Source organism: Hemicordylus capensis, chromosome 6 (assembly GCF_027244095.1).
Source record: "Hemicordylus capensis ecotype Gifberg chromosome 6, rHemCap1.1.pri, whole genome shotgun sequence".
Taxonomy (NCBI): domain Eukaryota; kingdom Metazoa; phylum Chordata; class Lepidosauria; order Squamata; family Cordylidae; genus Hemicordylus; species Hemicordylus capensis.
The window spans coordinates 49,552,589-49,580,435 of NC_069662.1; the positions used below are offsets into that span (position 1 = coordinate 49,552,589).

General features: G+C 43.4%; 1 protein-coding gene across 5 annotated transcripts in view; it reads left to right on the top strand.

The window, feature by feature from the left end:
* KANSL1 (KAT8 regulatory NSL complex subunit 1) overlaps positions 1 to 27,847 on the top strand; it is a 232,729-nt gene that overhangs the window by 5,560 nt on the left and 199,322 nt on the right. For 2 of the 5 annotated variants that reach the window (XM_053263244.1, XM_053263250.1), the window contains exon 1: positions 15,835 to 15,971. The exons of the other annotated variants lie outside the window; for them this stretch is intronic. The gene's annotated coding sequence lies outside the window, so the exon portion shown is untranslated. Of the gene's footprint in view, positions 1 to 15,834; positions 15,972 to 27,847 lie in introns of those variants that run through there. 5 annotated transcript variants of the gene reach the window in all.

The following is a 27,847-nucleotide window of genomic DNA, read 5'->3' on the forward strand; positions in this document are numbered from 1 at the left end:
ACCTAAGAAGTTCTCCTCCACCCTACCCCACCCCACCCCACCCCTGACCTAAACAACAAAAACCAGAGAGATAGTGCCATCCATAGGGCAAACCCACCATTCCTTCCCCACTCGCCAAACTTGTTCCTGTTTTTGTTTTTTTCCTCATTTGTGTGTTTAATGTTTTGATTCCCTTATTGATTCCCTTTCCCATCTTATGTTGCTCCTTTCTGCAGGAAACCAAACAGGGAAAATTAAAAGCAAAAACACAAAACTTCCCTTAGCTATGCTTTTTTTTCCAGTTGCAAAGAGTGACTACAGCCCTGGAAACCTCTCTCAGTTCTTTTGGGTTCTCTTACACTCTCTCTTTGCACCCATTCCCCCATAAGAAACCATTAGTCATCTACAGAACCTTGGCATCTGGCCAAAATTAAAGGGATTGCCTCAGCTCTGCAGAGGGGAGTTTCTGCATGACCACCCGCCATGGAGCAACCCTCTGTGTGTGTGTGTGTGTGTGTGTGTATATATATATATAGAGAGAGAGAGAGAGAGAGGGGTCGATAGCCAAAGTTAGATTGGTAAGATGTTCCTCTCAGTCAGTGGGTGAGGTGAAGTAGGAAAGGTGTTTTGTTTTTTTACTCCCAAGAGCTGCATAGCACATGAAAGAGGGATTGCCATTGGAAGATGGGATGGAGCAGATACACATACTTTCAAAACCATGAATGAAATATTGCTATGGAATGGTGTGTGTCTCTCTTCCCTTCTGCTAGTTTAGTTTGAAAGTAAAATGTAAACCCTATAATTAACTGTATGGAATTTTAACAGACACCTTATCAGAATGACACCAATGAAGTATTTGGGATAGAAAAAATAATAATAATACTAATTGGGTAAAAATAATAATAATAATAATTGCATCTCAGTTGAGTTGCAAGGGGAGGAACCAGCAACATCTGGAGGTAGCCCAGCACTGGAGTGTGGTCTTCTATGCTCTCTGGCTGTGTTATTTCATGTGGGAAAGCATAACTTGTGAATGGTGGTAAAGTGCATTGATAAAAATGGTAGATTTCTGAATAGTATTAAATGTCCCTTAAAAATGTAAGTGTAAATGCAGCTTAAGTTATGAATGGAGAGAGCAAGCCCTGGACACACACAGCCCTCCTTTACTGTGAAAACTTTCCATTGCTTTTAATGCTTTTTTCTTTCTTTCTAAAAACATTTTCTATGGGGACTGCATCAACTGTCTATTTTTAATGTTAATTTTGGTTGTGGTCTGAATTCATTTTTTAAATTTAGAATTTTAATTTTAAAGCATTGTATTTTTAGCAAAGAAAACAAGCAAGTACAATATTAAATTAGTAAGAATACTGGTGGGCAGAGGAGCCTTCAGTAAGAATTTACAAATGTATGTTTATATACTGTACCTGCTAAAAGACATAGACATTCAGTAATCCCTGGTTTTATTAACTGAAGTGGTCAGTCCATGATTAAAAACTGAAACTATTCTTTAAGTAGCTATTCCTATTTGTCCCCGATGCCTTTTGGGATAGAGAAACTTTCGTTGACTAAAGTATTTCCAGGCCACAGTTATTTTAATAACGCGACTCCACCGCGGAGGCTTGGAGGGCTTGAGCCAGACGACATTTTAAGAGCCCCTGCTCTGTACGTGCGTGATGAGCTGAAGCGCTTGGCCTGGCGGTGGCGATAGAGCTTGTGCAAACTACTGACGCTTTACCGAATCACGTGGTTTAAAAAGGCGACTACATTTCCCAGCAGGACGTGCAGCGACTGCATTGTGCCTCTCACTCCCCACCCCTTTACTTGCGGAATGGCTGCTGCTAACGTGACGGGCTAGCTCGCGGCTGCGTATTAGGAGAAGGGATGGGAGGAGTTCGAGCGCCCGTTGTGCCGCCTTGTGGCTGCCTGAAACTGTGCAGTCTGCGCGGTGTTAAGCAACACCATTACGTTGCTGCGATATATGATATGCAAACAAATCGGTTAAGGCGATGGTCTCTCTATTATTAAGCCTGCTTAAGGCGGTACAAGCAAAATCTTTCTGTAGCCGGAAAGCATGTGCATTCTATGCCATCCGCAGAAGCGACTGCAGGAGAAAAAATAAACAGCAAAATTGATCACCTTTTACATATGTTGTATCTTTTTCAAGACATTTACTTTTTGGTTTGTAATCCAGTGAATGCATGCTTGGGAAATGGCCTCTCTGAACTTATGAGTAAATACAGATAGGATTATGTAGTTGGTTGTCTTACAGCAGTTATACTGCCTTGTAGGGCAGGATGTGGGTAATCCCACAGAGCTCTGTATTATGATCAAATATACACTTGTTGATACATGGCAATGAACAATAGTAAAAATTATTTTTCACCACTTTTAGGATATGAGTGAACAAGCTACCTTCTTGGGGTATGGTGGATTGAACTGTTACGTCTGCTTCCTAATAAACTGCACTTAGTCCTAGTTCTCTTGAATAGCAGATGAAGTGGCAAAACTGTGACTGGACTGTACCACTTCAGACTGTAGATGGTCTCTTCTGTGCAGATAAATCCCTTCCCATAGAAAACTAATGTCGGTGAGAGAACTGCTAACCTGTCCTTCTCCCCAAGTGGCTAACTAGCTTTTCCTCTGTTTTGGAAATGGTGGTGGAAGAGCATTTAATGATAGGGGCTCCTATCTGCAGTTTGGGGTGATTGTGCAGACACAGCTTTGCCACCTCATCTGCTGTTTGTGAGAGCAACATCTCACTGGCCAGCATAGAATTAAAGTGTACCGTCAAGTCAATTTCCACTCCTGGCGCCCACAGAGTCTTGTGGTTCTCTTTGGTAGTTAGGCATACTTTAAACTGATAAAAGTTTAAATCTGTAATCTGATTAAAGAAATCTTAGTTGCTGAATGCAAGTCCTAATAAATAGCATATCTGCCAACATGTTCCTTATTTTCCCATTAACCTGAATGGGAAAGTAGGGACATGCTGACAAGTATGAAATAGTAATTAAAGAAATCCCCATAAATTTGCCTTTGAAACAACAATAGTTAAGAAAAAAATGCCTTTTCTGTTTTTAGCATGGACACATGTGTTGTAGCAAGCAGTACATTTTTAAAAAAAATCATGTAAGTAGCCAGAATTTTAGAAGGGGTGCCTTTTATGTGCTGGGAAAAGGGAATGTGCCTTCTACAATGATACCTGATATGCCCAGTTCTTGTAAGTATTTGTTTTTAAAATAGCTAAGTGGGGAGGGGAACCCTTGCTGCCTGATTGTGGACATATTTTTTTAATTGAGTGAAAGGTTTTATTTTATTAACCAATCTCAGACACACTTTTATGTGGGAGTAAGCCCCACTGACTGAACTCGTTGTGATTTTAATCGGATTTACTTCTGAGTAGACATGTATAGGCTTGTGCTGTAAATGTTGTAGTACTAGCTTAAACACTTTCAGATCCATGCATGCTTAACTTTTTGTCAGATTGTGACTGATGGAACTTTCAAATAAACATGCATAGGATTTGGCTGCTTGAGCAACACTTTTCACATTAAGATTCTATAAATCAGGCGTGGGGACTAGGTAGCTTGGGAACTACTGGAAGCTCCTGGGATTATCTGAAGTAGCTCCCCAGGTTTTTGAATTTGCGTCACCTACCCTTCCCTTCCATCCAATACTTTAGATTTGATTGGCTGGCTAAGGGGATATTTTAATCTCTCTCTCTCTTTGAGTGTTCAGGGTGGCTTTTACTTTCTCTTTTTTCTCTCACAAAGCAGTATCTTGCCCTGCTCATGTCCTGCAGCAAAATTCTCTTGGAATTCACAGGTTTTGCTGTTAAAATTTCTTATTCTGTTGGTGTACATGTTTGTAGAAGCTGCCATTTTGCAACTGGCTCCACCTCCCCAAGCCATCATTTTGTGCCTGGCTCTGCCTTTCCAAGCCACAGTTGTGTACTCAGTGGTGCTCTTACCTCCTGGGGGCTCCCAAATCCTCTTTAGTCTGTCCTGGGTGGTGTGGTTGCTGCTGGCCGGCACTGTGCCAGGCAGCCGAGTGTGATTTTGACCTGTGCTGGGTGATTTAGAGACAGAGTGGGGAAAGAAATATGAGGGATGGGAATATGTGTGTAGGGGGGTGATGTTTAAATTGTGGGGGGGGCCCTCCAGTTGCAGAGGGGCCTCCAAAGGCCTTTACGTCTAGGCTCCAAAATTACCTAGGTGCACCTCTGTGTGTGCTGGTATCTTCCAAGGTTCTGGCGAAAAACAAACAACCTCAAAATACTGCGAGTTTAAAGGTGCCCATCCTTAATATAAGTATGTACACTTCTATTGTTGCACAGCATAGCATTTAGTAGTTGTATGTGGAGTTTAGCCAAATTAAATATATACATTTATATTTCTCCTAGGTGTGCCTTCCAAAATGCGTCCCGGCAGCCCAACTGATTGGCTGGGCTGCGGAGGCGCCTGATTGGCTGGGGCACCCAGGAGAGAGGACAATTGGCCGCAGCGTGGGCCAGGGCCGCTGGTGGGCCCGGCCTGGCAGCAACAGGTGGGGCGAGGAGCGAGGAGGAGGACCGGCCGAGGGGCGAGGAGGCAGCAGCGGTGGCGGGCCTCGATACTGGGGGTGGGGGTGGGCGGCTGGCTGCAAAGACTGGCAAGTGGCTCTCGGCAGGCCCGACAGGCGGTGGCACTCGGCCCCGCCGGAGACTGGGCGGGGTGGGGAGAGGTAGCTGGCCCCAAAGAGCGCACAAATGTTCTGTGTGGGGTCGGCTTGTATACATTTATTTCCACATGTCACATGGTGGCCTGGTAAAGTGTGATGTCAGGTCGATTTTGACTCCTGGTGCCCACAGAGCCCTTTAGTTTTCTTTGGTAGAATATAGGAGGGGTTTACCAGTATGAGATGATGCCTTTCAGCATCTTCCTATATCGCTGCTTCCCGATATAGATGTTTCCCAACTGGCAACCTTCTGCTTGTTATTCAAGCATTTCCCCACTGTGCCACTTAAGGTGGTGGTGGCCTGGTAGGAATTCTCAATTTAAGTTCAATCAATCATCTTTACTTGGTCCATTGACCAGCAATTAATTTAAGTACATATCACAGTGGAAAGAGAAGGCAACCATGGAATCTAGCAGGTCTTCATCTTGCAATCTGGAGGTTCACTTGAAATTAACCATTGATTCCAGAGACAAAGCTGCAACTTGGGGCTCTTTGTTTTCCTCTCTCTCTTGTCTGGTATATTCCAGATAAACTGTGCAAGGAGGTGTTAGCTTGAATGAAAGGACCAGGGGGAAACCAGGCAGGAGACAGTGAATGTAAAGGTAGAGAAGTTCCAGTATGTAACCTGGCAACCCTTTACTGCCTAATGTGGATAATAAATGCTCAGTTTTGCATTACTTTGCTTTTGTCCAAACTAACCCCTTAACTCTGCACTGAAGTTTGTGTTGCTCTGTTTCTTTGTGTGTTTGAATTAAGCACACACACATAGCTAAATGATTTATAGCTGAGATTTCTAAGTCAGTGGTTCCCAGCCTGGGAGCCTCAAGACATTGCTAAACTCCCATCATCCCCAGCCACAATAAATTGTAGCTGGGGCTGATGGGAGTTGTAGTTGAGCAACATCTGGAGGTCTTCAGGTTGGGAACCACTGCTCTGTGATGCAAGGTACTATTTTGGCCTGGAAAATAAGACATTATTTTATCTACTTTTTCTCCCACTATAGTCCATAATGGTTCTCCCTATTCTTTCTCATCTACCTCATGTTGCTTACCAGAACACCCTTTCTTTCCTTTTTAGCAGGGTTGCTCAACTTTGGCTCTCCAGCTGTTTTTGGACTACAACTACCATCATCCCCAGCCACAGTGGCCAATAGCCAGGGATTATGGGAGCTGTAGGCAAACATTTGCAGGAAATTGAGCAGCCCTGCTTTATAAAATAGGAAGCCTGTTTTAAAACACCACCCTGTAACCAAATCCATATATATCCATGCTCAGCTCACAGTCTGTCCCTTATCTAAACAGAACATTTGCTTTTTCAGGGGCCCCCTCCCTAGCTGATAGAATGTTAGTTTCTTCACCATGCCTCCCCTATTTATTAAACAGAATGTTGGTTCTTGAAGAAATACACTTGTGGGGCTGGGGGAAGCAGGGGGCATGTGCTAAAGGCAGTATTTTCATAACCTACATAAGCAGTCAAACCCAGTACTATGCACTATAAGAAGATCTAGCAAGATTGTCACATTTCTAGCTCTGTGCCAATTCCAGTTATGGTGCAGGCTAATCTAAGCGGTAGGAATACAGAATTCTCAGATATAATAGAAATGCTATAACTACTCTTAGCTATTCAATGGGTGCCACTGTGCACACACTCCATCAAGAGTTTGCAAATGCATTTGAGGGCAAGAGTTTTGAGAGTTCCTTCTTTTGCACTTATGTACAGATAACCCAGGTGCAAAATGTGATAGTTGTGTGGTGGTTATAAAGGAAGCGTGCATAATTTGCACCTTTCCCCTTCAGAATACAACTGATAACTGGAAATGATTGTGATTTCCATGGAAATAACATGTAATTTACATAATTTTCATCTCCCAGAACAAATAGAAGTCATACTATTCAATCTTGTCTCTTCTCCCTTTTGTGGAAATGAGAACTACTATACTCAAGTGGATAGAGAGTTGGCACTGGGTGTGAAAGAGCCATATGTAGATCCTGTGCCTGTTAAGGATTCATTGGATGGGCATGGACAAGGTCCTATTTCTCATGCTCTGATCTCACCTGTAAAATGGGAATAACATTGGCCTACCTTAGAGTTGCTGGGAGGATAAGACTGATAAAGGCATTTAAGCCAGTTAAAAGCATTCCGTAAAATGACAAGCAGAGTTAACATCAGCAAATGAAAAGAAACACCCAACTCTGTTTCAACCATGTCCAATTTTAATAAATCTCCTATAATATATATATTTAAGCTAGAACACTGGATAGCACAGGGGAAATTACACAAAATATAAAGTGCTAAACTTTTTCTCTATAGATGCATAATATTCTGAAGGTAATAGGTTTCAACTGCATTCACTAAGACTCTCCGAGAAATGCTGTGTGTATTAAAATTGAGAATACAACCTTTTCAGGAATTCTAGGAGGAGAAGAGACATTTATTGCATTCACCATCAATGAACATGCTTAATTGAAATAACTGTCAAATCAGAAAGTCGGGTCTTGCTGGTCTGTCTTTAGACAAACACAGCAGTTCTTTTAGAAATAATATCCCAAGTGTGGTTCCTTTATGTAACCCCTTTGCTGCTGCTGCTGATACTTATCACTTATCAACAACAACAACAAAATTATCCAAGTGCTATTTACATAGGAAGAGGAATGAGAACATGGTTTCCTTTTCCAAAGAGGCTCACAATGTAAAAATAAACACAATGAAGACCCCAGTAGGGAAGGACACTATGTGAGGATTAATAGATTGCTTTTCCTCTGCTAAATGAGACGCCATAATGTTAAAAGTGCCGTTTTGCCCATTTAGCAGGTATGTGTTTTGGTCCATGCCCCTCCTCTTTTGCATCCTTCCATGGATGGTCTATGTGTGTGTATATGTCAACATTTAAAACTCCAAGACAGACTTGAAACTGCCCATCAACATGTGGTTTGTTTCCATGTTGTCATAAGCTGCCACCAGGAACATTGTAGAGGGTAAACTACTTGTATGCACTGGGGACCAACCTGCAGTAGGTTAGTAAACATGAAATTGCTTTCTACATGGAATAGCTGCCATGAAGAGGCTGTTAATTGTGGCAGTTGTGACAGTAATATCCATGTGAAGAAAAGGCCCTGAAGCTTTTCCAAATATACAGAGGGCCTAATTCATGTTCTGTGTAAAGCCAATTCAAGTTTGTTCAGATATAGTGTTCCCTCTAACAGAAATTCCCAGATGTTGTTGACTACAGCTCCCAGAACTCCCAAGCAAAAGCCATTGCAGCTACGGATTCTGGGAGTTGTAGTCAACAACATCAGAGAATCTCTGTTAGAGGGAATACTGGTCAGATAATTCTAACATCTGTTTGGATTCTTTCAGATCATATACTTAAAAAGTGAGAGTTGTGTATATACCTAAAAAAAAAAAAAAAAACCTGGAAATTTTTCACGCCTGGCTTTTAGCTCACATCTCCTCCAGAATAGAGGTATGCATTCACATATTGTTCAGATTTACCCTGAAGTCCCTGGGAGCTATCAGGGAGCACTTGACACACAATTCTTTGTTTGTATTCTGTTGTAAACTGCCCAGAGACGTAAGTTTTGGGCGGTATAAAAATGTTTTAATAAATAAATAAATAAATTTGGGTTTTAATCGCTTGTTGGAGTGTAGCCCAATTTATATCTGGGGTGGAAAAAAAATCCCTTTTTTGTGTCAGGTTTTTGTGTGTGGCAACTTTTGCAGTAAAGCCTCATAGAAAACCCGCGGTAAAGCCTGCTGTCTGGGAAAGCTCCTAGCTTGCTTTTGTGTTGCTAGTAGCAGATGAAGAGGAAGTTATTGAAATCCCCACACATAAATGCTAGCACTGGTGCAGCGTTAGTCTAGAACTCTTCAGAAGCATCAGTGCAGGGTTACTCTAGAACTCTTCAGAAATCTAGTACCTTGGTCTAAAACTCTCCAGAAACTTCTCATGTTGCACTAGTTTATTGTTGGTCAGGATGTCAACCATTGGTAATGGAACAAATGCAGGGACCTTTTTTATTTTTGAAGTTGACAACTCTGTATATTTTGCCCTTTAAAACAGATCTTTAATATTCTGCACTAAGGAAGGCCAAATCTGGCACCAATAAATCTGAATTATTGCGTTCTACATTATGCAAATTAAGGGCATGTGTACTATTTCCTTATCTTGCATAACTCTGTTTTAGCAAGCCCTGGAGAGAGGCAAGAACTAAGCAGGACAATTAAACCACAGCCCCACACCATTTCAAGGCCTCTTTAGTTTCCCCCTGTATTGGTCTTCTGAGATCTCACTAGGCCGTGCCCATTACTTTCAAGTCTGTCTTCATAGCCATAAGGACTATAAACTTGTGGGTTTTTTTTTAAGAATATGAAAACTGAGCTGTTCAGGAATTAGAATGCTATGCACAATACAATATTTGAGACTGCAAAATTATGGACTGCACACAGCCCTACACATCTTACCCTTTAGATGTAGCACAGATATATTTTATTTTTCTACTAGCATCTTTAATGGGGAGAAACGGCGCTAATTTTTGTGTGTGGGGTTTTTTGTTGCGATGGATTTAAGTGGGAGATTTTTCTACTCATTTGTTAATTGTTAACAGTAACAGGCTATTACTTCAAAGCTGAGCAAAAGTTTCTTCTGGATTGGTATTGTCCAAGACACTGTGTGACATAGATACTCTTCAGGCCAGCAGACCAGTGACTTTTTTTTGGTGTATAACCTGAAAGTAATGTGATATGTTTGTCATGCATTAATTTTGCAGAGTTTCTCTTGCTTCTGATAATTCTCTTTAAATACTATGCAGAGATTTCTGAGGAACAGCTTTGATAGTCTTGTTTGTGTGAAGCCTTGCATGGTCAGACACATGTGCTTATGAAGAAGGCATACCACCGCTTCAGTAATGTTACATTAGAAAGCATAGTGCTACATTTGTTTTGTGATGCTGTTATTGCAGCAGATATACTGGCCCAAATGTTTTACAACTGAGGATGCGAAGTGATCCTAACCTGCAGAGAATATGGCTTAGGATGCCTCAGTGAATCTCACTTCTAAGTATGATGTTTCAGATTGGGTGTAAAACTGATCAGAGTGACAACAAACACCATACCAAGGTGATAGCATAATCTGCAGTAGGGTATGTTATTCATTATAGTGGAAGTCTGGTTTGGTAAGAAAAATAAGTTGTTGGTGGATAGAATGTTAGGTGTGGCATAGGAGGTCTGGGTTCAAATCCCTACTCATTAAGATTAGTTTTCAGTGCGCACAACATATCTTAAACTGCTTTTTTGGGTGATAGATAATTACGGTTTGGGGGATGGATAGTGTTTCACACTGAATACAAATACAAAGGCACATCTAAGATACATGCATCTAGGTACTATGCCAAAATGTAAGAGAGGTAGTAGGTGCTCTTGTGGTAATTTGGATCAGGGTGACCACGCTCCAAGAAGACTGGGTCAAAATATTAGACTATGTCACAGGGTTCTTTTGATGACCAACCACCCCCTTGCTCTTCTTAAAAGTACTGTGTGAATAAACAATGTGTGAATCCAAATCTAAATTGCATAGAGTAACAATGCCAATTTCAAATTTGGCCAAAAATCTTGCGTCCCAAAGAAGTCAGTTTGTTTATGCAGCTATGGAAGAAGGACCAAGGTCTCTGCTGCATACTGAATAAGGAAGCCCTATTTGCTTACTTATTCTTTTCCCCTGAAACAATTGTTTAATGCCCCCCCCCTTCAAATCCTACTAACTTTCAAAGTAGCAATATAATGAAACATCTATTTCATCTATTCAGTATAATGAAACATCTGTTAGTATTTTTGGCAGAAACACTGCATCGTCATAAACATCGCAGCTAAACAGAACATCAAGTAAATATGGCCATTTGCTCCCACCCTATCTGGGGCGCAGCTTCTAAAGGCGCGCCCCAAGAACGCATGTGTGGCCCGGCCTGGCTTCGCCACACTGTGGGCCCAACCTGGCCACCCCCACTCGATCAAACCCCTGAGCAAGGAGCCAAAATGCCCCCACGTGGAGTGCAAATGGCAAATGCGGCTGTGGGACTTGAAAAAAGGGAGCAAGAAAAAAGCGGGGTGGGGGGAGCAAGCAAACCAGGGGCCAGGAAGGCCCAGCTGCGCTGTCGCCATTGCTCCACAGCTTCCAGGGCCTCTTGGCCGTGTGGAGCCTCTAATCGGTTGAAGGGCCTTGGTGTGCTGCTGCCGCGCCTCCTTCCATTGCCCCTCCATTCACACATAAGCACCGCATCCATATAAGCAACGCAGGTGGCAAAAATTAACTTTAAAACACACGTGTCATGGCGTTTGTGCCAAAAAATATGGCATATATCCTAGAATATGTGATCCAAGATTACATATTATCCCGCTACCTGAGAAATCCAGGATTTCTCAGGTAGCGGGATAATGAGATATGGTGGTGAGAGTTGGGCATGCTGTTACGGGGAAAACAGTCTAGACAATTGTGGTTTGTTCCTTTTTCTGGCTCTTCTCCCAATCCTGCAGCCCCAGGGAGCTCTGGGAACACTCTTTCAAGGATGCTGCTGCTGAATGCCAGTAAGTGGTAAAACTTCTCTCATCCTTTATTTGATTGTGGATGAGCATGCTTACCTGGTATGTGTGACGGAGACCTGTTTGGATGAGCTGGGTGGGGTTGGTCTCATTCAGCTTTATCCTCCAGGGCCTTGAGGATCAGGGAGGATGGCATTGTGGTCATCTATCCCCTTTCCAGGTGTGCTTTTAGGCAATCTCTAGATTTTGAATGTTTGTCCTTGAGGGTGGGCCTTTGCGATGGGCTGGGGATTCTGTTGGCGTACCAACCACCCTGATGCACTTCAGTCTCCCTACCTGAGCTGATGGAGGTGGTCTAGGAGGTGGCATTGGGTTTCCCCAGACATTGTCTTTGGGGATTTCAATGTCCATGCTGAGGCCCCTCTAGTAGGGGCAGCTCAGGACTTCATGGCAACCATGGGCCTATCTCAGTTGCTATCAGGCCCTACCCACGTGGCAGGACATACTTTGGATCTGGTTTTTGCTGACCAGGGAATGAATGATCTGGAGGTGGGGGTGAGAAAACTCCCTTGTCATGGACAGATCATCATCTGGTGGGGTTTAGTTCGACTGCTCCGTCTACCCTCTGCAGGGCTGGTGGACCAATTAGAATAGTCCTTCCCTTATGGATCTGTTTGGTTTTCAGATAGCGCTTGGGGAGTTTCCAGTCTCCAGAGCTGGTGACTCTGTTGAGGCCCTGGTTTGTCTCTGGAATGTGGAGACAACTTGGGCTTTTGACATGACTGGACACAATCTAGAACCCATTTTTGGGACTGTGTGGGTGGTAAAGAAACGTGTTTTCTCTGCCTCCATTGCATCTTCTCAGTGTAGGCCCGTGGATGGGATCCCCCTGTGTAATGGGGGAGGAACCATCTATAGCCTGCTGTGACAAGTTCACATGCTACTTTGCAGATCAAGTCATCCGCATCCATGCCAATTTGGACTCCAGGATTTTGGCAGTTCTGGCAGATGTGCCTTGGGTACCATCTGGTCCTATCGTGTTGGATTTTCATTTGGTGTAGCCTGAGGATGTGGACAAGATCCTGGGCAGTGTGTGGGCAACATCGTGTGCTCTAGACCTTTGCCGTTCATGGCTAATAAAATCTTCCAGGGAGGGTACAGGCAGTGGTTGGAGGCTAACATCAGTGCTTCATTAAGAGAGGGCAGAATGCCATCGTGCCTCAAGTAGGCAGTGGTGAGACCACTATTTAAAAAAGAAAAAGTCATCCCTTGACTCCTCTAAGCTGAACAATTACAGACCTGTTTCTAACCTTCCCTTTTTTGGGCAAGGAGATAGAGCGTGTGGTGGTGTCTCAGCTGCAGAGGGTTTGGGATGATACGGATTATCTAGATCCCTTTTAATCTAGCTTCCAGCCTGGATATGGGACTGAAACTGCTTTGGTCACCCTGGTGGATGACCTATGCCCAGAGTTTGATGGGGGAGTGCATCACTGTTGGTTCTGCTGGACCTCTCTGCGGCATTCAATACCATCAACAATGGTATCAATGCCCCTAGTATGGGGTTGGAGGCATTGCTTTGGAGTGGCCTTGGACCTTTCTTGGGGGAAGGGTCCAGAGGGTGGTGCTGTGGACTACTCCTTGGCTATTGGCTTGTGGGGTCTCGCAGTGTTTGGTTTTGTCCCCAATGCTGTTCAGCACAATATCTACATGAAACCGCTGGGAGAGGTCATCCAGGGACTTCGACTGAGTTGTCAGGAATATGCAGGTGACACTCGGCTCTATCACTTCTTATCACTTGATTTGAGGGAGGCAGTGCATGACCAGAATCGGGATCTGGTGGCTGAGATGAGCTGGATGTGGGCTAGTAAACTGAGATTGAATCCAGACAAGACAGAGGTGCTGTTGGTCTGTAGGCAAGCCAGTTGGGATGAAGGGGCTCAACTGGTTCTGGATGGGGTTGCATTCCCTTTGAAAGAGCAGGTGCTCAGCTTAGGAGTACTGCTGGACCTGGCTGTGCTTTTGGATGTTCAAGTGGAGGCAGTGGCTAGGGATGTGCACGGAACTGGCAACTACCGGTTTGAAGCGGGGGATGACTTTAAGGACTGGGGAGGGTGCTCTTTGCCCCCCCCCCGCCTCGGCTGCATTTCCCCTCCTAGCTCTGGGGGCGGCAGTGTACCTCCTTGCTGCTCCGGTATGTCACGGGCTGGAAATGGCCACTGTGCATGTGCAAGTCATGCCATGTGCACACACAGTGGCCACTTCCGCCCACTTCCAGCCCCCTCCCCACTTCTTAGTTATCCCCCCACCTTTGAACTGACCAAACAGCTGGTCTTTCCGTGCACATCCCTAGTGGTGGCAGAGGTGCTTTTGCACAGCTTTGGCTAGTGTGCCAGCTGCATCCCTTTCTCAAGAAGGCAGATCTAGCCACAGTTACTCATGCCTTAGTCACGTCACCGTTGGATTATTGTAACACACTCTACTTGGGTTTGCCCTTGAAGAATTTGGAAACTGCAGCTAGTGCAAAATGAGGCAGCCAGAATTGTATCCGGAGCTGCCTGTTGGGATCATATTACACCCATTCTGAAAGAGCTGCACTGGCTACCAACTAGTTTCCGGGTCATAGGAACACAGGAAGCTGCCATATACTGAATCAGACCATTGGTCTATCTAGCTCGGTATTGTCTTCACAGACTGGTAGCGGCTTCTCCAAGGTTGCAGGCAGGAATCTCTCTCAGCCCTATCTTGGAGAAGCCAGGGAGGGAACTTGAAACCTTCTGCTGTTCCCAGAGCGGCTCCATCCCCTGAGGGGAATATCTCACAGTGCTCACACTTCTAGTCTCTCATTCATATGCAGCTAACTAGGGCAGATCCTGCTTAGCTAAGGGGGCAAGTCATACTTGCTACAAGACCAGCTCTCCTCTCTGCCTAATTCAAGGTACTGGTTTTGACCTTTAAAGCCCATCGGTTTGGGCCCTGGATAGCTGAAGGACTGTTTCTGCCTGCTTGACAAGATCATTGAAGGGGGGGGGGCTCTGTTTTGCTTACTGATGGTGAGAGGCTCTGCTGTCGACTATGCTGGACAGGGCCTTCTCAGCCATTGCTCCCAGGCTTTGCAATGTTCTTCCGGCTGGCACCTGCTCCTCAGCCTCCATCACAATTACAATTTTTAGAAATATAATTAAAATGTGACTCTTCACCTAGGCTTTTATATGAGAATAGCATTTTTACTGCTGCTGTTTTGTGTTACTGTTTTATATAGGTTTATTATTTTTGTATTTAATATCTTTACTTTTTGTATTTTATTGTGCATTGTTTTAATTGTATTGTAAACCGCTTTGGGATTATTTTAATAAAAAGTGGTATAATAATAGAATAAATAAAAATAATCAAACATACCCTACCTCTCCTAATGATTATCTCCTTTTCCCTAGCCTACTCTAACCCAATGTTCCATTTATTTATTTTTAAAGGCAGGGTCTAAAGGGTGCAGGAAGGCTCCGGTACACTTTTCCTTCTGGAGGAAAAATGACACATTCACCCACACTCAACCTTATCTGCCTGGAATGTTTAGATAATTCTGGAAACTTGCTTAATTTTGATCTTGATGGTATTTTTGGAATTCAATTTCACCAACCACTGAATAATGTTTTCATACTGGCTTGATTGTATAGGTTGTTTCGAGCGTGCAATTGCCTCTGCATACGTTCTCCTTCTCGCCACTGATTGCGTACTGCATGCACTGCCCTTCTAACCATCGGTCGCGGCCCGTCCATTCATCTATCTATCGTGTGCTTGGGTGTGCACGCGCCTTTTTAACTTGCTTTGCTTAGCTCTCTTGCCCGCGCTCAAGCCTTTAGCTGCATAGCTGGAGCTCGCCAGCAGTGCTCTTGGGAAGCCGGCGGTGGCGCTAGCGCTCCCCTTTCTTTCTTCTCTCCTCCCCCCCCCCCCCCGCCACTCCACCGCCTGCTTTCCCTTCCCTTCCCCCTGCTCTGCCTGCCCGGTGCATTCTCCGATTAAAGGGAGGAGGAGGAGGGCAGAGAAGGAGCACAGCCGCCATTTTTCCCCGAACAGAATTATCAGCAGAAAAGCAGCAGCAGCGCCACCACCTCGGCTGCTGCTGCCTACTTTTCCTACCCGGGTGGAGGGTAGAGAACGAAAGAAAAAGGGGACGAAGACTGAGAAAAAGGGGGCGAAGGCGGGAAGAAGGGAACGCCGCGGATTATTGCACACCGTGCCCCACTTTGAAGAAGAGAGAGACCCTCCTTTGCAGTAGGAGGAGGAGGCACCGCAACAGCCGCCGTCGCCGCCACTGGGGGGAGGAAGGCAGGAGCGCCCTTTCTCCCCCCACCCGCCGCCTGCTCTCTCTCTTCCCCCCTCCCGCTTCCCTCCAGGGTGTGTGGTGTGGGGGTGGTTGCAGAAGAGGAGACAGCCTCCCCCCCTCAATCCTTTCCGTCCCCAGCCCTTTTCCTGCCCGCCCGCCCTCCTTGCCTGCAGAGGAGCAGGGAGCAGGCGGGCAGGGAAAGGGGAGCTGGGGCTGGAAGGAAGGGGGGAAAAGGGAGCGAACGAGCAAGAGAAAGAAAAACAGCGGCAAGCGACGACGATTATCACGCTGGTAGGAGTCGTCCTGGAGGAAGAGAACAGGACTCGGCTTCGGTCTCTCGCCTTGTTTGCAAACTGCGCCCTTTTTATTTTTTTTTTCTTGCACCGGGCCGGATCCGCCCGGACTCTGCTCTCGGCTCCATCACGTGGTAGGTGCCGCCGCCGCCGCCTGCTTGCTTGCTTTTGCCTGCTGTGCTCTATTGCATTTGCTTGCTTGGCTTTCCTTTCCCCGTTGCCCTTGCTCGGCCCTTCTTTCCCTGCCTTTGTTAGCGCGGCTGGCTGGCTGCACCCCTGTAGAAGCCCGCGGCGGCCAGAAAACAACTTCTCTTGCTCCTTTCTTCCCCGCTCCTCTACCCTGGTCTTCGTGCTCCGTTGACTTTGATTTCTAGTTGTAAGATACACTCATTATTTTGAAATATTTTGGATCTCTCTCAAAAAAGGCCCATCATAACAATAACAAACTTCCCTATCCGGTTTCTTTTCTCCCCCACCTCGGTCCCGGTTCCAGGCATGGTCAGGTCCTTAGTCTGGAACGGTGAACATTTTTTCCTCCCGGCTACTTTTTCGTCTTCGTCGTTGCGTGTGATAGGATTGCAAGACTCCGAGACGTTTTCGATGTCTTGCAGCCAACATGCAGTCTTTTCTTGTTTTAACAACAGTAAAACGCCATGCTGTGCAGTGCAATTACTTTTTAGGTTGCAAGAGTTTTCAGTCGTTTGAATCGATCATAGTTGGGAAGGAAAGTACTTGGAGGAGGGCATGAATATTCTAGCCGGTCTCCTGTATTGTGAGGGGGTGGGGAGAGAAAGGAGCTGGATTGACTTTGTTTAACGCTTGGGAATAAAGGCGACCACTCCCGCAGTGCTCACTTTTACAATAGTGTAAGGGACTTAGCTGTGCTTCAAAGATGTGTGTTTATCTGTATAATAACATAGTCACGCCCTCCCTCTTCCTTTTTAAAAAATGTGACTCTCTTCTTGCTTTTAAAAATGGATCTTTCTCTCGCCGGCTCTGATTCTGAGACCGGTTTGTGTGTGTGTGTGTGTATGCGTGTGTGAGTTAAGTGTATGCGCGCGCGCGTGTGTGTGTGCGCTTAGGCGAAGTATTGCGGCTCCGTTGCATGGAAGATGGTGGGGGAGGGGGGAGGAGAGAGGCTGGTTTCTGATGGCGCCACTTTAAATGGAAGGCTTACTTCTCCTTTAGCTTTGGGATCTTCCCAGCTGGAATACCTTTTTTTCTCTTTGTGTTGGTGTCTCTCTTTTTCTTCCTTCCTCCTCTCCCCCCTCCTTCATAAAACATGCACGCCCTCCACTTTGCTACTTCTCATTTAAGCATTCTAACGCCGGCGCGCCCCGTAGTTCCATGGCAGAATACCCTCGTCTTCCAAATCCCTCCCTAATTTCCACAATCAAACATCAATATACGTTTGTGTGTGTGTTTGTGTTGACCATCTCGGCGTGACGTGTTAGTTAGCTGTCTTTTATTGTGTACACGTTGTGGTAGTGTTTGCGGCAGCTGTATAGGTGGTGTTACTATAGTAAACAACTAAGTTGCCCCCCCCCCCCTGTGTGACTTTAAAAACTACAATATCTCATTTCAATAGGGAGGGGAGAGATACTCCGCCCAGATTCTTAAATAGGAGTTTGAAGAAACCGGGCACAAATTGCGTAACACTTGTTTTGCATAATACTTAATGCTGGGATTTGCTTCATTATAATAGGACTTGAAATTATTGGATTCGGGTGTAGAGTTGGATCACGTGTAATAAGGATGTTATGCCTGTAAACATGGCTTCTGTCGTCATCTCACTGAATGTCCAGTTCATTTATTTGTAACAGCTTTGTGTATCTGAACATATCTTCCCATCCTCCCTTCGTTTGAAATTCACGATGACTATCTAATTTTACTAACCTGAATTTGTCCATGTAAGCCATTTGGCTTTTTATGCTGCCTGCCATTTATCACTGATGATTTAGAATTGGCAGTTTTATTCTTAAAGCAAATTGAAAACAATTTGAGTTTACTAAAAAAAACCAAGTAAACTTAAAGAATGTTTTGTTAACTGTGCTTCTGATGGCTGACTGTAAGACATTCCAGCATTTGGTCTGCAAGTGAGTTAGCTTAATGGAAGATATGCTAGTTAAAAACAAGATGTACCCTCTCTGTTTTGGTGGTAATGTATTCTTTTAAATATACTGTGGCTTATAATGTGATAAGTGTTACAGGGGTGTGTGTTTGTGTGCCACAAAATATAATTTGAGAAAACAGGCTGCATGCAATTAACTCATACTTTTGAGGTGGCTGTATTCCGAACATTAAATCAGGAACAATTTGGGCCTTTTTCTCCTTAGCAGTTACGTCATATCATGTGATGCTTGCTGTGTGTGTCTGATACGTAATTCTAAAAATAAGGCTTAGGTAAAAAGCTAAGAGAGAATACTTCTGATTGCAGTAGCTTCACTGAAATTTTAGAAGCAATGGCAAGGTAGTGGGTGACCTAGAATGAATATATCTTCTAATTTTATCTTGCTTTTTAAAAGAGTGAATCTTAATCTGGAGAAGGTAACACCAACATACTAACAAATTAGATATTTGAGAGAGGCAGCAGTCAGTGGTTGTATTCAGAAGGCAACTTGTGAATGGTGTTTCTAGATTTTAGGCAAAGATGTGCTTAATAAAACTGTGTTACATTGCTATAAGATTTGACTGCAAGATCTAGTTAAGGAGTAGAGGAGAAAAGCTGTTAATCAATTAACCCGAGTTCTTGTGTGTGTGATAGGAGGAGAAAACCTTCACAGTAATGAGGACATGGGCCAGGTTGTGTGTTTCAAGTTGTTGGGATAGTATATGTATACTAGTATAGTATACTAGTATATGTCACTTTAAATTTCTCTGCTAGCATTTTACAATGTTATGAAGCAGCATTACTGAAGGATACTGGCATTACATGAATTAAGAGTTGGTAACTCAAGACAATTCTGAGGAAGTGTGCAGTTTTTGTGGTGTTAGACATTGGCCCCAATCCAAAGGAGTCGCATTAGGCCATGTGATTTGGGTGGAAAGGGGCCATGCATACATTTATGTGTTGCTGGATAGTGTTAGTTTCCCTCCTAAACAGCAGGCTCTTATGCACACACTACAACTGGTCTGCACCTCAAAAACCTCTTTTTGCACAAAAATTGAGTTCTTTGGATTTGTAAAACATCATGAATTGCTAATATTGATGTAACTCCTTCAGCCTCTAATAAATCATTATGGGAAAGTACAGTAATGTCTGTGACTTACTACAGCCAACGAAAGAGGCCTGTGGAACCTTCTAAAAAAGTCATAAGCTTTTGTGAACTAGATAGAGTCTAGTTTGCCAAATGTGTTAACTGGTATCTAATCCGTAAAAATTATAGTCAGCAAGAAATGTGTTAGATTTTAGGTACACGGGTCCAGAGGATTCATTATTTTTGTCTCAGATTAACTCAGTTTCCCAGCTGGAATTACCAGTATTATGTCTACTTGGAATTTAGGCACGAGTGTCCAATATCCAGTAAGAACTTAGAAGGTGAAATTGATAGATGGGTTGTTAGTGCAAAGAAGAGAGCAACTAGGCAAAATTCCCTAGCTTTTAGAGTGATGGATATATTTTTAAGCTCATCGCAGGTTGTCTCTCTTATTTCTCAAGGGCTGGGTTCACATATAATGCAGCAACTAAGGTTGCTGTGAACTGCTGGTTCCCTATAAGCGTACACTCCCAATGTGAGCTTCTACTTCTGCATCAGTCACTTGGTACGAACCTGGAAATGTTGGCTTATCCTATTGCATTTCTCTCTGGCCCCCTGATATCCATCCCCAACCTCAGATCTAGGTTACAGATGTCAGGTTGCCTGAGGGAAGTGTTGCAGGATAAGTTGAAGTTTTCAGGGTCTGACGACACGGCTTTTGTGGAAGTCATGGCTCATGCCATGCTTGTGGGGAACTTCTTGTTTGCAGCATTCTTACTTACCATGTTGTGTGTGAACCCATCCTATGAAGACTCTTTTGGTCCATTGAGCTTGGCATGAGGTTTTGCTAGCATTTCATTTATTAGCATGGTTAAGTCTGCCTGTTATGCTATAACTTTCCGAACAATCCTATTTCTAATATTCCACCGTGCAAACTTTCTAGCCTCCTTTGAGTTTGTTTTTTTTTAAAGCTGTGCCTATAGACGAAGTTCCATATTGGAATTTTAGTGTTCCTTTTGACTTTTGCATATGTAACTCCTTGAATGAGAGAACCTGTTTGACAATAGGTTATTGCCATGTTGCATTTTGCTCACTTTAAGCAATTTGGACCTAATCGGAAATTGTTACTCCTAACTTGCTCTTCTCCCATTGAAAGGGCCTTCCAACATTTGGAAAATAAATTGGTTATGACAACTGACTAGAGAATAATAGCTTTTTTCATTACATGTGTTTAAAAAGGTTTTCACCCTTGTTTTACAGTAGGGTAGGCAACTGGCATTGCAGAGGTCAAACTCCGGGCTGTAAGGACTTCCTGTGTTTCTCTTAGCACAGTCCCTAGTTGCAAAGACCTCCCTTACTGTCGGGCACCTTGGTTGCCTTCTCCTGAGCTAAATAAAATAAGGACAAAGGACTCTTTGATTTGCTCCTCTTCAGTGTGAGCAGCCATAGAAGCTTTGTCAGTCTCCTCAGCTGCTAACTCCTCTCAAGGGAAGGCACAGGCACATGAGAGTTATCAGCTGAAGTGTGAACTTCTACCAAAGCTGCCCTAGCATGAACAAAAAAGGAGGAGAAGGTTTGAGAGTCTCTTTGCCTATGTGTTGGTTTTCTTAGGCGTGAGTCGGTGGATGGGCCCCAAGCCCATGCTGTTGACTTTCTGGATTGCTCAATTGAAATATGGTTTCTCTTAAGAACTACAAGGCCTTATAGGAATATAAGAAGAGTCAGGTGGATCCTCATTTCTCAGATGGATTGCGATTAAGAACTCAAAATCTAGTTTAGCTTGTGTGCTAAGTTGAGCCTCTTTTACATGTACAGTAGAGTGAACTGCACTGCTTCAGTTGCGAGTGCCATTTTTGAATGCTCTTGATAACAAACTACCTGAAAGTAATACCCTAGCATATTGGGGTAGGGGAAGTTCTAGGAGCACATTCTCTGCATTCATTTTCTTCTTGCAGGGAGTGTTTTGCACAAGGGAACATGGAAAAATGTGATTGCACTCACCTGCAGTCTAAAGTGGTACTTTCCATTCTGCTGCCTCATTCTTATACATGTGCAACTCAGGTCTCTGTTCTTAAGATGTCCCAAGTCTCTGTACATAACAGCCCTGCTGGATCAGGCCAAAGCAGTGTTCTCTCTAATTCTTTTCATCTGTGTGCGGAATGAGTTTGTTCTGGGTGGCAGTATCAGGGCAGTGTGTGTGCATGTGCATTCAGAGTGGGGCCTTCCTGATTCAACCTGAGTGGGATCTAAAACGAACTGAGCAGACATAAAAAAAACCTTGTGAGCGTGCGCGCGCCTTAGAAGGAACACTGGGCCCAAGGCCTATCTAGTCCAGCATCCTGTTTCACATAGTGGCCCACCAGATTCCTCTGGGAAGCCCACAGGCAAGAGCTGAGGGCACACCCTCTCTCCTGCTGTTGTTCTCCTGCAACTGGTATTTAGAGACACCCTGCTGCAAAAAGCTTCCCAGACTTTTAAAAAAAAAAGTGTACTGTACAATATTAGAAGATTTTTTAAAAAATTATGAAGATGTTTTCTGGTTCTGTTCTGCCAAAATTACTTCCTGGCATTCTTGATGTACTAATTTTGTAACTGTCAGCCAGTAGGTTTGTTCAGATTGAACTTGAGCCCAAGTTCTTCCTTGTAGAAGCTACAGCCAAAAGGTAAAGTGGCAAGTTTACTGTAGTTAAAAACAAAACTTTTCCATCCTCAAAAGAAGTGATGTTATCTTGGCCGGTGGCTGTTTCCACCAGTTTTCAGTTCAGTCATGATAGCACAGGATACTTCCAGTGGCTATAGCTGGTGTCAACTTTTGTGTTTCTTTTTAGATTGGGAGCCCCTTTGGGGGTGCAACCTAATGGTGCAGTGGGGAAGTGACTTGCCTAGGGAGCAAGAGGTTGTTAGTTCGAATCTCCACTGGTATGTTTCCCAGACTTTGAGAAACACTTATATCGGGCAGCAGCGATATAGGAAAGTGCTGAAAAGCATCGTCTCATACTGCATGGGAGGAGGCAATGGTAAACCCCTCCTGTATTCTACCATGAAAACCACATGGCTCTGTGGTCGCCAGGGGTTGGCACTGACTCCTCGGCACAATCTTTCCTTTCCTTGGGAACAGGGAACTATTTTTCCCCCCTGTGTAAACTGCTTTGGGAATACTTTTGTTAAAAAGTAGAATGTAAATAATAGTAGCAAAACAGCAATATGCAAGTTGGGTGAGGAGTAGGATTAGTTTTTAGCAATTGAAACACAATGTATTGCTATTATTGTTATAGAATTGTGGCCTTATGCCCAAATCATAGGATCAGCTGGAAGTTTCATATTTGCAGCTGCACCTGCAGAACCAGAGCAGTGAATTGAATTCCATGCAGTAGGATTTTTCAGATCTGAATATAGAAAACTGTTTGGTCTTGTGAATGGTGTTTGCTGGATCAGGGACCCATTGACTTCTATTGCACAGCTAATGCAATCATTGTGGTAAAGGTTGAAAACAGGTTTACTGCTAGAACAACAAATGGAATTGTTGGCTGCAAAAATCAGACTAAATTTTATTAAAAGTGAATGTTGTATGTTGCCATGGAGACACCTCAAGTTGCTTATGTAAATTACTAGTCTTTTGCTGCATATTGTATTAACTGTGCTGTGACTTCTTGCTTCAACAGCGATAAAGTATTTGGCAATCTGGCTAAAACTGAATTGCTCTTGCTAAGTTGAGGTTCAGATTTCTCTAGCAGTACATGTTAATGCTGAAACATACAGCAAGTAGTCTCAGTTTCCTGGATGATCTATTGTTAAGAAGTGTGGACAATTCTGAGATTTAGAATAACTGTTCTGTTTCTCTAGCAGTGGCTAAAGTGTTGTTTCAAATGCAGGCTGCTTCATTATAGATCAGGAATTAGCTGCAATTTCTTTATGAAGAGTATATATGGGGAGGAAGAGAATAGGTACAATAGTTACAGTGGTATTGTCACTGAGCGCACACATGCAAAGTATCACATGAGTAGAATTCAGAGTGAAAATTAGAAGTACATATGTCAACATTTCTCCATCTGTGTCTGAGTCATGTTGCTTGCAAAGAAGCCTTACATTAAAAAAATAAATAAACTTCAGCGGTATGGATTCTCACCTAAATTGTGCTAGGTCTTTTGGGATCCTTTCAGTTAGTTGAAAACATTGGTGCTTTCTTGTTGAGAGTGGTGGAGAGCAACTGGAAAGATCCAGATTTGGTTTGTGTAATGGGTAAGAATATGAGCAAAGAAATCCCTGGTTGAAATCTCCTTGAACTCACATGGTAGCCTTAAAGAAGCCATGAGTCTCTCTGCAAATGAGGGACTCTGGCAATGCAAGTATTATAACCCTGCCCTACTCTACATGGTGGTTCTAGGATTATTGAGATAAAAGGATGTAAAAGTGCTTTGAACACACACAAGCCATTATGTCAGTACGAAGTATTATTATTTCATTTTCTTATTACCTGAACTTCCAAAACTACTAATAGATGACAATTTCATCATGTGTGTTTTGTCTAATTAAGTTACCATATTCTAATGCAGTGGTGTTCATTGCAAGGCCCAAGAACCATTGGCAGCTCTCATTGACCCTAAGTGACTCTCCTGGACAAACTATTTGATATTGATAATCTGTGTGAAGCTTTAGCTGAAGTCAAATGCCCTGCACAGCGCCTCTGGCACTGCACACAAAGGCAACTATTCCTACCACAGAGTGCTGTGTTCTGCCTAGTACTGTGGGCAGGGCGGTGGCGGGGAAAGCTTTTAAAGGAAACAGCTCTGCTAAGCCCTATTACCATCTTGGAAGGTGTGCATGGAGTGCTGGAAGGTGGAGTTACTTTCCCTGTTGAGCTCTATGGGGAAAGCTCCCAGTACTCTGTCAGTGCCTTTCACAATTGCTCTGGAGTTCAGCAAGTCTCTGTTTCCCTTAAAGGGTCCCACTCCGGCAGTGGTAAAGGTGCAGCACTGTGAGGATGTCAGCGTGGTGGGAAATGGCTCTTGTGTTGAAGGTCTTTGCCAAGTAGCCCTCGCTCAAAATATAGTGAATTTCACTGTTCTAGTGTGCTGAAGTCAAGCTTTGTTGATTTGGTATCTCCAATATAAAGTGGACTATAACTCCCATCATCCTGAGCCACAGTGACCAAAGGCTGAGGATGATGGGAGTTCAGCATTATCTGGGAACTCAAGGTTGGGAACCCTTGGACTAGGGGACTCTAACTCCAGATCTGTGGCTATTACATGTTTTAATCCAATTCTTCTTCCATTGAGCTCAAGGGGCTACATGGTGCTTCTCCTCCTCTTTTCTCTTCCTTCTCCCCCCCCCCCGCCAGAAAAACTCAAGAAAATAACAGCAGAGCAAATGGAACAAAGCACTAGATTAATTACCCAACGTTAAGGATCTGGTTTGATTAGCAAGATTTAAAGCTACTTTCAAGGAGACAGTAGGATTAAATCCTTTGGAACACTGTATTCATTGGATCTCCCAGCCAGAGCAAACAGTGGCTATACCAGATTTCTCCTTGTAGAAGCTACAGTATAGAGAGATATGGGAAAGAGACTTGATCTTGTTCAAATCATAGGATGTAATCCTTATGCACTAGAATGCCTTGGAAGTGACCTTTAAGAAGTATAGAGAGCAAGAGAGTGTAAAGACCACAATCAGCCAGAGGGGTAATTCTCACTTTATGCTCTCTCCAAATCCTGCTGGATTTATGCTAGCATACAAAAATGTTTATGTATAATAAAAGTGATTACACATGATAGAAATGGATGAAGACCAGGATTAATGAACGTGTACTCATTCTGAATACCAAGCTTGTTTACAACTATACATAAACTTTGTAGATGCAAAAATAATAGTCAACCCTCATGTGTCATTGATTTCCTTCCTTGCAGGAGAAGATATGTATCTCTCAAAGTGAAGTTGTGGCTTGCCAAATCTTTTTTCTTAGAAATGACAGATTTTGATCCCATATTTAAACCTTGGTTTAGCTTGTCCCACTGCAGCTCATCTTTTCTTTGGGATAAATGCCCATGTATTGGCTGCTTAACACAAGCAAGACCAAGCTGTTTTACAAACTAAGGTATGTGTACTGTGTAGAATGATAGGGAATAGAAAAGCTAATTCCATGCTAGGAATCATTAGGAGGGGGATTGAAAATAAAAATGATAATCTTATAATGCCCTTAAACAAATCTATGGTGCGGCCACATCTAGAGTACTGCATACAGCTTTGGTCACCATATCGTATGAAGGATATTGTAGAACTGGAAAAGGCACAGAAGAGGGCAACCAAAATAATCTGGGGCCTGGAGCACCTTCCTCATGAGGCTAGGCTACAGCATCAGGGGCTCTTTACCTTGGAAAAGAGGCGACCAAGGGGAGACATGATCGAGGTGTATAAAATTATGCATGGAGTGGAGAGGGTAAACAGAGAGAAATTTTTCTCCCTCTCACAACACTAGAAATGGGGGGTCACCCCATAAAACTGAAGGTTGGGAAATTTTGGACTAAAAAGTGGAAGTACTTTTTCACACAGTGCATAATTCATCTATGGAATTCCTTGCCATGGGATGTGGTGATGGCCACTGTCTAGGGTGGCTTTAAAGGGGTTTAGACAGATTCATGGAGGACAGGTCTATCAATGGCTACTAGTGTGATGGCTGTGGGCCATCTCTAGCCTCAGAGGCACGATGCTTCTCAATACCAGTTGCAGGGGAGCAACAGCAGGAAAGAGGGCATGCACATACCTCTTGCTTGTGGGCTCCCCAGAGGCATCTGGTGGGCCACTGTGTGAAACAGGATGCTGGACTAGATGGGTCTTGTGCCTGATCCAGCAGGGCTGTTCTTATGTGATGTCATTCACCTCAATTCAAGATGGCGGACGTGTGAACTTTAAGGCTGAAGTGGGCTAACTAACTTCTGAGGATGGTTATCATCCTCAGAAGGATGGCGCCCCTGGTGGCGCAGTGGTAAAACTGCCACCCTGTAACCAGAAGGTTACAAGTTCGATCCTGACCAGGGACTCAAGGTTGACTCAGCCTTCCATCCTTCCAAGGTCGGTAAAATGAGTACCCAGAATGTTGGGGGCAATATGCTAAATCATTGTAAACCGCTTAGAGAGCTCTGGCTATAGAGCGGTATATAAATGTAAGTGCTATTGCTATTGCTATCAATTAAGATTATAGTGAAAGTAGGCTGATTAGTTCTTACAAGAACAACTTGTTTAGGGCATTAATTTAGGGTTGTCAAGATACATAAGAACACCCTAAAGAGAGAATGCGGTATTCTGGGTGCTGATAAAGGAGTAGCACGTGGGTTAAGTTCATGCCGGTTTAGTTCTGGTTCAGACACCAACATTAAAAGGTTAACTAGTCAGAATCATATGTCATGAGTTCTTATACTCTTAACTACAATTGATACATATTTAACTTGAGGAATAAAATGCTTCCAAAAGGCTGTTTGCACACACTGAAATTGTATTATTCATAACGCTGCCCATGATACTTGCCCACTTGAGAGAATAAAGTTGTTCTAAATATTTGCCCCAAACCAATAAGAATAGCTTGTTCATATGTGCAACCTTTCATGTATACTTCCAATAGCACACCCCTATTGTGATCTTCATCTAGAGTGTTGGCTGGCTGTAGGGTTTTTTATGCATCAGTATGTACATATTCTGGTCATTCTATTTAAACAATAATATAAAGGGGGGAAAAAGAGAGGTAATTAAAATGATCAGGGGATTGGAACACTTTTTTATGAGCAAAAGGCTCAGGAATTTAGATCTATTTCATTCTGTGGGGAAAAGGCACTCTAGGGGACATGATAGGCTTATACAACTGAAGTGTGTGTGTGTGAGAGAGAAAATATACAATGGACAGCATTCAAAACTAGTTCATCATTAACAGCTCAACCTGGACGTTACGCAATGCTGTTTAGTCATGACCAAATTCCGTCAAAATTAATGGGACTAAAATTAGTCATCACTAACTTGTCACATTTGATTTCAGTGCAACAACTTAGTGATGACTAACTGTAGTCCCATTAGTTTTGATAGGATCAGATCTGGATGCTGTCTGATCTCCCCTCTGCCCCCCGCCTCCGATCCACTAGTATTTTTATACCACTTTTCAACAAAAGTTCTGAAAGCTGTTTACATAGAAAAAGCATAACGAGACGATTTTTCCTTGTTCTCAAAGGGCTTACAGTTTTAAAACAAACACAAGGTGGACACCAGCAACAGGAGGAATGGTATGCTGGGTTTGGAGAGGGCCAGCTGCCCCCCCCCCCCCAAAAAAAAAGAAAGAAAAAAGAAAGAAAGAATCCTCACTTTCAAAGTTGCCTCTATGCCTTTTTGGCAGGTGTTTTATTTTTTTAGTACAACGACTTGAGAATTAGGAATGCAATTAGGTTGATTGGAAGTAGGTTCAGGAAGTACAAAAGCAAGAACTACACGCAGTGCAGTGAATAATTTGCAAGACCAGACTTTGAACTAGATGATTGTGAATAGAAAATATCAGTTGCTCTGAATTCATAATTTTGCAATAGAGATTTTTGGACATCCCAGAATATTTCTTGCCATCTTCAAAATAATTCTCTTGAGCCTCTGATAATTGAAGTCCTTTGAGGGGTGGTGGCAATTTACTTCTTCCTGCTTTTAGAGGTTTTGGTCCAGGCTTAAGATACGAGAGAGATTTTAGGTTTGGATTTAGTTCTGATGCATGGGGTGAGGGGAACTAATTTGTGTTCTTCATTTGCATTCATGTTTTGACTCCCCAGTCTTTCAGCAGTGGTTTTGCCTGC